At 46.5% G+C, this 10000-nt stretch overlaps 1 protein-coding gene across 2 annotated transcripts in view; it reads right to left on the bottom strand.

Moving 5' to 3' along the window:
* Window positions 1-10000, bottom strand: part of LOC119578926 — a 47725-nt gene that overhangs the window by 12647 nt on the left and 25078 nt on the right. Inside the window, exon 2 of one of the 2 annotated variants that reach the window (XM_037926599.1) lies at window positions 3724-3815. The exons of the other annotated variant lie outside the window; for it this stretch is intronic. The gene's annotated coding sequence lies outside the window, so the exon portion shown is untranslated. The remainder of the gene's footprint in view (window positions 1-3723; window positions 3816-10000) is intronic. 2 annotated transcript variants of the gene reach the window in all.

Genomic DNA, 10000 nt, shown 5'->3' with positions numbered 1-10000 from the left:
TCACAAAGCGGGGGAGAGGAGGCCAAGGGAAGGCTTAGAAGCGCAAGAAATTGGCGGTTACGGCCTCGGACGAAAACCGAGGTTGATGGGATGGGACGCCCTCCTCAGGCAGGTGCATTCGGATTCGTAGGAGGCGAGAGGAGGCAAAGAGAGGCGAGAGGAGGCAAAGAGAGGCGAGAGGAGGCAAAGAGAGGCGAGAGGAGGCAAAGAGAGGCGAGAGGAGGCAAAAAGAGGCGAGAGGAGACAAAGAGAGCGAGAGGAGGCAAAGAGAGGCGAGAGGAGGCAAAGAGAGGCGAGAGGAGGCAAAAAGAGGCGAGAGGAGGCAAATGGAGGCGAGAGGAGGCAAAGAGAGGCGAGAGGAGGCAAAGAGAGGCGAGAGAAGGCAAAGAGAGGCGAGAGGAGGCAAATGGAGGCGAGAGAAGGCAAAGAGAGGCGAGAGGAGGCAAAGAGAGGCGAGAGGAGGCAAAGAGAGGCGAGAGGAGGCAAGGGGAGGCGAGAGGAGGCAAAGAGAGGCGAGAGGAGGCAATGAGAGGCGAGAGGAGACAAAGAGAGGCGAGAGGAGGCAAAGAGAGGCGAGAGGGGGCAAAGAGAGGCGAGAGGAGGCAAAGAGGCGAGAGGAGGCAAAGAGAGGCGAGAGGAGGCAAAGAGAGGCGAGAGGAGGCAAAGAGAGGCGAGAGGAGGCAAGGGGAGGCGAGAGGAGGCAAAGAGAGGCGAGAGGAAGCAATGAGAGGCGAGAGGAGACAAAGAGAGGCGAGAGGAGGCAAGGAGAGGCGAGAGGAGGCAATGAGAGGCGAGAGGAGACAAAGAGAGGCGAGAGGAGACAAGGGGAGGCGAGAGGAGGCAATGAGAGGCGAGAGGAGGCAAAGAGAGGCGAGAGGAGGCAAGGGGAGGCGAGAGGAGGCAAGAAGAGTCGAGGAGAGGCAAAAAGTACATCCAAGACGGAGAAAACAAGATTGAAAGAAAAACCCAACATGCAAAGAGCAGAAACAAAAACAAGCACAGCGCGTAGACATCCAGAATAAAAATATCCTAGTCAGGAGTTTAAGCGGAAAGTAAGAATCATAAAAAAAGCTTTCACGTAATACTAAATCTGCCTCCGCGATGAGGTCTCGACACTGAACAGACCAGACGCGCCAGCCTTGGTGGTCATGGACTAGAACTCTCATCATGTCTCCAGCGTGCTATGAAGAAGAATGGCTGAGAGGGAATTGGTCGGACACTTAAACTGAATGAGTTGTGGGCGAGACAGCGCCCGCGGTCGACTCCGAGTATTCTCAAGGTCCATCAGTTGAAAAAAGGGTTTACAAGTACTCTCAGCTACACATTTTGAAGTATTCTTTTATTATTATTTAGGAAGCCATCGTGATTTCCGTTCACACAAATAAATAGTCAGCTTGCATTACCAATGATGTTAATAAAATAACGATGAAAATTATTGATCACAGAAAATATTGTAATAGGTGTGATAACAGTAGTGATAATATTATAGCAATAGTAATACTGATGATGGTAATGGTAATTCCATTTATGAAAATGATAATCAAGATGATGACTGATGATGATGATGATGATGATGATGATGATGATGATGATGATGATGATGATGATGATGATGATGATGATGATGGTGGTGGTGGTTATGGTGATAATGATGATGACGATAACAACTTCCTGTCTTCCTAAGAGGCATTTCCGATCGTCAGCCTTTTGTTCAGCGCGGGGGATGGGAAGCCTCGGCCGTGGAAGGCTGATCTTGACCTGTGTGGTGAGCGGGGTCAGAGGTCACAGATGTCAGTAAGCTGTGTTGGGGTGAAGGGGGGGCGGAGGGGGGTGCTGGCCTGGAGTCGCAGATAATGATGCTAACCCAGCATCCTCGTCACAACACACAAGAGGGCGAGGAACCTGTGCAACATCCTGCAGCATTGCGCAAGCTGGCAGGCACCGTGCCAGATACCGCCATTCCGAGATGCCAGTTATATATCGCATTAAAGTCACCGGGAGAGAGAGAGAGAGCAAAGACGCCGCCGCCACGCTGACTTGCACAACCGACGCTAAACTTTCGTTCTCCTTCCTTTACCATTTCAGAAGAAACACCCGAATGACACACTAAATATATTTGCAAGGCCGTAAACTGCTCTCCCTGAAGCCTAATCGCCTTTCCTAGAACAAGCTAACAGAGGGATGCTGTATCCCGGGTCGGGGCGTGCGGGAAGGGGACCGTTGCCAAGCGACCCGCCGTGCAACCTGCCATCGAGGGCCGGCTGTCCCCTCGCGTCGCTTCAGGAGGTCGTTGCTACTGCCTGGTTGTTGCTACTGCCTTTAGCATCATTATTTGCATTATCATGACTATTATTATTGCCACTAATATCAGTAGAACTGGCATTATTATTGGTGAGAGTACTAATAGCAAAAGCACTAATAGTAACAGTACTGTCATCATCAGCATCAGTCATTATCATAATCAATACTTCTAAATATATGATTATAACTATTAATGCTATGTTATATTATACCCTGTCACCCATCATTATTGTGAACAATGTAACCATCAACTTATGCAAATAATCATATTGAAACCATGTTATGTAAAATCATAAGCTTAGACTTTCTCCTAAAAAGGTCAAAAGAAGGTATAGAAATCTGCGCGTTTAGCTTTCCCCTTGCCCCCGAAGCGGCCGCCATGCAACAGCCGCCGCCTGGACGCCGCCTGGACGCCGCCTCCCGCCACCCGGAGAGGCGCAGCGGCGGCGCCACCGCGAGAGCGTTCACCTCCCTCGCCTTCCCCCGCCGACGCAGCTCCGTCATTAGCGGCGCGATGCTCCGGCCTGCGTCAGGCTCCTCGCGCGTGACGGTCGGCTGCTCCTTCTCCCGGAGAGCAAAGCCAGAGGCCTTTCGCATTCGGTGTAAATTTCCTCCTTCTGCCGAGTATCTGATTATGCAACCGAGCCCTGCAATTGCTCTTCTGGGGACGAGCATCATCCTCTCGGCGCCTCTTGACTGATCGCCCCATTCAACAAAAATGAGAATTAATATCCATTAAAGTCCGGCCTTTGTCAAGCAGCCTACTGTTGCCAGGACTGCGCTCGTCAGTCATGGCTGCTTTGTCTGGCTGTCGTTTTTGCTCTAATGATGTGGCTTCTGGGAAGAGCTGCGCGGACAAGAATATTTGCTCACGGGAAGGGAAAGTCATCCGGAATTAACCGACTAATCGCCTACAGCATCTGCTCCCTTGGCAGGTCATACTATTTTCTATTCCCTTTTTAATATGACAGATTTTCGCTATTGTGTTTTCGTCGTATAAAATGGCGTCGGTTGAGTGTAAGACGTACGCCTCAGCCGGTGTAGCTGGTGTGCCCCGGGCTGGAATCCTTCATTCCTTCTGCCATACCCGATTAGCCCCCCCCCTTTTGCCCCGGGAGCCTTGGGAGTTGAGTGGGTGCCAAGTACCGGGAGAGCCGGGCAACCAGTCGGGTGGGTTTGTGGACCACCTGCCCCTCCCCGCGTGAGCTCAAGGTCAAGGGGGAGGTGGAGTGGCAGGCCGGGGGTAGTGAGGGGGAGGAGCAGATCGAGAGACACCAAGGAGAGACGCATGACTAAATACCAAGCATCGATGATATTAGTGAACTTGCTTTCGCTCACGTTCACTGAGGCAGAAGGCAGAGCGCCGAAAAATCCTCTCAAAAAGAAACAACATCTTTTACAAAGCACCTGATCAGTTCTCACCTGCAAGGTAACGTTAAGAAGTTCGAGGGACGAGGCGTAACACTCGATAATTCCAAGTCTCTCAAGTCTCGAGATCCATCTTGAGGGCGGGACTGCAAGGGAAATCGAGAGTTAGAGAGGGCTTCATCCGATAACGTTACATACTGATTATACGCTTCACTAGAATAATCGAGTTACATGAGCCATGAGGTATTGGTGGGGTCGATAAAATAAACGGTCATATCAATGTTTTGTTTAAATGTATGTGTTTTAGTATGGTTTATATGTGCGTAATTAATAAGTAGAGTATATATGAAAGAAATGCTCACAATACAGTCACAATAATACTTACTTCAAGAAATAGAGAAACTGAGGAAGTGTGAAATAAACACACACTATGATATTTACATATCCTTATACTGCAATGAGGCAAGATGAAAGATGTTCCTCCTAGCAACAGGGTAAATATGTATATGTTCAAAGAAACCATATAAACGCACAAAACAATTTCGACAACATCGACGTAAGCTATAGAGGGTTAAGCTAGGTGTCAACACTCGAGGATTATGCCGATGATCATGGGACACTGCCTAAATGATGTTACTTCTCATGCTTTGTCAAAAATGCGAACAATTATAAAGAAAACAGAAACGGGAGAGCTTATATCGCCAAATAATACACCTGACGCAGGTTATTTCAAAGCTCTGTTTCAGAGATGGAAACCATTTCTCCTGACACAGACTAACAGGGAACGAATGAGAGAAAAAGAGACAGTTGCGTGTTCTGACGAAGCGATTAAGTATTTATGGCTGAATGTAAGTATTGGGAGCTACCTCTTAATGAGGAATAAATGCATGTTGGAAGGTAAGGAGGGGAGGCTTTGCACAATATCACCATTAACTGTCGGTTCACACGTAGAGAGAGAGAGAGAGAGAGAGAGAGAGAGAGAGAGAGAGAGAGAGAGAGAGAGAGAGAGAGAGAGAGAGAGAGAGAGAGAGAGAGAGAGAGAGAGAGAGTGAATGAGTGACAGAGAGAGAAACAGAGATAGATAGATAGACAGAAAGATAAATAGATAAATAAATGAACAGATAGATAGGAAGAGAGACAGAGACAGTGACAGAGAGAGGTAGAGTGCTGAGGAGAACGCGGTGAGCGTGGGTCTGGAAAGCGAAGGCGAGGCAGAGGGACAGCCAGAGAGCAGTCAAGCAGAGGAGCTCATCAGTTATCAGCTCACGTAGCTCCTGAACCCGGGGCTCAACAGGGCTCAACCCATAATTACTTGAGAGGTTCAGTTAACAGCCTGCAGCATCAACACGGCCACACTCAGGGCATCCGGAAGTACTGAACACATATATTAAAGGTGTGATTCAGTTTCGAGACGGGAATACGGGGAAGAGAGTTATATTTCCAGTGTTGTTCTTTATGATGAAAGTGTTTCTTTGTATTAGTCAGATTTGGTTTGGGTCCAGAGGCTTGCTATAAAATTAAAAAAATTATCACGATACTTCTTCGTCATTTGTAATAATCAGCATCTTCATGTCATTCCAGCGAAACGTCAATCTAAATAAATACCGAAGGAAGAAAGAGGAATTCTTATCAATGCAGTAAATCAGAGGTTACGACAGAGGAAGAAGACACGAGGAAGAAAAGGCCATTTCTTGCAATTCAACGCGAGATATGAAGGCTCCGCACACACGAGGAAGCGGAGGCGCAGCCAATGCAATCTACAAGTATGAAACCTGATTAATAACTGACTACAAGCTGAATGCAAACAAGTGACTTTTGTTTCCTCTTCCCCGAGCTTTATCAAAACAAGGTCGAATATTTTTTATGGAAGAAACACACAATGTGATCAGCTGATTATGTGTTTGCTTCTTAAAATATTAGGTTTTAACAAAATATATCGTATGCAAATACATAAGCATGTGTATATAATGTGCACATGTATATACCTATATTTATGTCTATCTACCTATTTATATTTCTTCTCTTTCTCTTCTTTAGTATGCACTGATCTGCTTATAAGCCTATATGAGTGAGAACGGGACAGTGAAGCAAGGGCGCTACGGCAGATGCCTCGGCCCCGTCAGGTTCGCTTGGCTTTCGTGATCCCATTTCGTCGCGTAGAAAGCCTCGAGGTAATTGCATTATGGGCCGCTATTTCTCCAACCACTTCCGCTCGCGATTCGTCGTAACATTTCCCTGTCTGATTCCGCGCCGCATTACAACGAAGACATTGTTCTCTTAGTATGCAAAGGTGTCTTCCAAAAGGGCCGGTTTCATCTAGTAGCCTATAAGCCAGAACGGCCTCGCTTCGGTAACACTACGTGATGACAGCAAAACGAATCACATGACCTCTGGCAACGACCCACAATTAGCTGGATCCGGCGGAGGTCCAACTCCTCCCTGCGCGGCAAACAAAAGACTCGCACCTACGCCGTCTACGCTCTTTATCAAGGGTAATCCAGCGTGCTCGTGATGCAAAGTAGACTGGAAAAAATAGGAATGACGACATTAGGCGCTACTGTCAGTAGAGGTATGCACGGTCTTGCCATGATATCGATGAAGAGGTTTTAGGCCTCGCCGAAAGCGGGCGGTGAAGGGGAAGGGAACCGAGTCAGCGGTGAGTGACTGCTTGATTGTTCTCGACTCCCAATGGCTGTCGTCGCCACGCTGTTACAATATCAGCGACATGCTTCGTTTTGGTATTCTAAATTAGCCTGCAATTGCTTCTCGGCCATTCTCTTGCCATGACATGTTTTCGCACATCCACGTCCCCCAAAAAAGGGAGAACAAAAAAAGAAAGAATATATGACATTCTTACCACTTCCTCGTTTCTCTGACGGCAGGAGTGAGGGGCGAGGAGAGGGCGAGAGGGCAAAAATCTTTTAATGGGTTACCGTCCCTTCACTGCATCATAGCAGTGAAATAAACAATTTCTTCCATGTACAGTTAGCCGAGGTGTACTTTGCCCTAAATTCCAGTCTCATAGGCCTGTTCCCGTAATTTCCCATCGAGGCCTCATTATGAAAACTAAAAAGTGATTAAAACCCACAGTGCCTTAAACTCTGATTTTAGGCTGCCTGTATAAAGAGGCGCCCACACTCCGTTATTAGGTTCCTGTACCTTTGTTAGACACAGACACACACACACACACACACACACACACACACACACACACACACACACACACACACACACACGAACTTACATTTGAGTAGAGCCTGGCAGACATTTAGATAGCTACTGTAGCGTAGCAATAAATACATAAATAACCGATGCAGCGGGGAAATCATAGACATCAAATGTCATTTACTGGAAGTTTGTAACGCGTAGCATAACCTCCCACTCGTGGGAGTGGAGTGGCGTTGGACGCAGCGGCGAGAGCAGGGAGGGATGTCTAGGTGATGTGGACGCTGATGGTGACGCCCTCGCCCTGTAATCTTTGGTCGATCATGTCTCTGTTGCGGAGGTCTGTCGCCGTCATCTCCGCGGTGGGTGGAGTGCCGGGACATGAAGCACGACGGACGAGACACTGATGCTGGCGTGGCTTCTCATCGTTTCCTTTTGCCGTGATGTCCCTGGAGGGCGCTGGATTCGAGCATTCTTCACTGAGAACGGTGACCAAGCAGGAGTGAAAGAGTAGTTAACAGCGGTCAGCAATGATCACCCGAATATAAATAAATCACATCAACAACAATAACTGTTACAACAAGAAAACCAGTGATTCAGTGACATACTGGGTCTGAGTTCGTGCGCAGCCACTGAGCCAAGGGCAGGGCCGGCACACGACGCCGCCTCACCGTTAGGGCAACGTCTTCGCAGAGGTCGAGCGTTATGCCTGAAGAGCTTGAGTTCAATCGACTCTCTATGGCCGGAGAATCAACAATAATCCTATCTGAAGAGCCGACCGTGAAACCGCAGCACACCCTCACGGTCATCGTAAACTCTATCGTTCGCAGGCACGAACATACGCCAACGAAGAGGTAGAGAATGAGCCTTGCCTTGCTCGCTCGCCACGGAGCACAGGCGCCGTCGCCTTTCTTCGTTAGGCTTTCGGCTGAAAGTGTGGGATCGGAGATGCATTCCCATCACAACTTTGCTATGATGAAAATAGTTTTTATTGGTGTTCGTACTAATCATTATCTTGTAGAACTACAGACCTAACAATCACCAGTATTTTTTTTGTAATTAATACATCGCTTCTACGGTATATAATTATGATTTCAATTATATGCATATATGTACACACACAGACACACACACACACTCACACACTCACACACACACACACACACACACACACACACACACACACACACAAACACACACACACACACGTGACCAAAATATATGTATATATGTATATATGTATGTGTATGTGTATGTGTATGTGTATGTGTATGTGTATGTGTATGCATATGCATATATATATATATATATACATATAATACATATATATATATATATATATATATATATATATATATATATATATATATATATTATATATGTATGCATATATATACATACATAAATATATATATTTATACACACACACACACACACACACACACACACACACACATATATATACACCTGGATGGGTGGGTGGGGCAGGGTGGGTGGGCGGAGCATTGGCAGGGCCTTTTGTATCGTCAACGCTCTGCAGCTTTCAGTGTTCTGTGCCCTTGCCATGACTCTCACGTGACTTCACTCTTTTTCTAGTTTACGCCCGTCTTCGTCTCTGTGATACTACACTGAGCCGACCTCATAATCGCCCGCTCCTCACGACGCCGGCGGGAGATCTCAACACTCGATGAAGTAGTAATCCCACCGACCGATATGGGTCTTGTTTTTTTTATTATTCAGGAGAACGTTTCAGATTTTTTAAAATGTTTACGCAAGCGTTTAAATCCCCGCAGTTGGACTTACGCCAACCGCGCCCTCTGCCTTCCCTTCTGCCGCGCCCCTCCCCGAGTTCAACTTCCTCCTCTTCATTCACGACTTAATAGTACTTAATGCAACCCAACCTAACTGTTACTCTAATATCTCTATTTCCATTCTGCCGCCTAGCGCATCCTTAATCTCCTCCCAAGAATCTTTTAAGATGGAAGACGAGCTCAACTTCACAACAAGAATAACAGGACGCTCATCCAACAAAAAAGGAAAAAAAACTGGAATCACGCGATGGCAACACAATAGCATTCTTGGCTATGCGCCAGTCACGATTCATGAAGGAAATACTTGCCGCGTTTGTTGCGTTGCCCAACGGCGGGGATCGGATGGCGCAGGCTTTCAGCTTGCGTATGTTGCCAGTATATTCGAAAGCATGCATCGTTATACAAAAATGTGTGTGTATACACACACACACACACACACACACACACACACACACACACACACACACACACACACACACACACACACACACACACACACACACACATACACACACACACACACACACACGTGACTGAAAATCAGAATCGGTTATGTTTTGACAAAAAAGTAGATTTCCCGATTCATTTAGGTTTTAAGAATCGAAACGAGAGACGAAATAAAAGACATAATAACATGAGAACAGGGTATTGCAAAATAAAGACGTGTAACACAGGAAAAGAATACAAAACTAAAAATATCCAAAAGATCAAAAATACCTGAGGAAGACACTCCCTGAAATGGCACCTCGCAAGATCTGGCTCTCCCGGGCACCTAAGCTTCCACTGCCAGCATTTCTCAGTATTCTTTAGCATAACGGATAGTGAATGAGGATTCATTAGCATACTCGTGACTATTGACTTAATTAACCAGGGGCAAGCTGGTCGTCAGCGAGCTTTGGAGGCGCTCGCTCTGACTTCCGAAGCTCTGGCAGAGTGGGCAGAGGCAGCAGGAGAGGGATGCAGGAAGTCCGTCCTGACTCGACAGGAAGCACGCACCAACAGATAAATAGATGCATACACTTGCATGAAATTACATATGCATGATATATATAAACACAGATAGGGAAGATATGAGTGTTTACGAATGTATTTGTGTGTGTGTGTTTTTGTGTGTGCTGCTTGTTTATACGAATTCAGCGTGTATATATACACATGCATCTCTCTCTCTCTCTCTCTCTCTCTCTCTCTCTCTCTCTCTCTCTCTCTCTCTCTCTCTCTCTATATATATATATATATATATATATATATATTATATATGTGTGTGTGTGTGTGTGTGTGTGTGTGTGTGTGTGTATGTGTGTGTGTGTGTGTGTCTCTGTCTCGATCTATATATAATATATATATATATATTATAT

This window comes from Penaeus monodon, chromosome 11 (assembly GCF_015228065.2).
Source record: "Penaeus monodon isolate SGIC_2016 chromosome 11, NSTDA_Pmon_1, whole genome shotgun sequence".
NCBI classification, from domain to species: Eukaryota; Metazoa; Arthropoda; class Malacostraca; order Decapoda; family Penaeidae; genus Penaeus; species Penaeus monodon.
The sequence above is the reverse complement of the archived record's forward strand: the minus strand, read 5'-3'. Positions and strand labels throughout refer to the sequence as shown.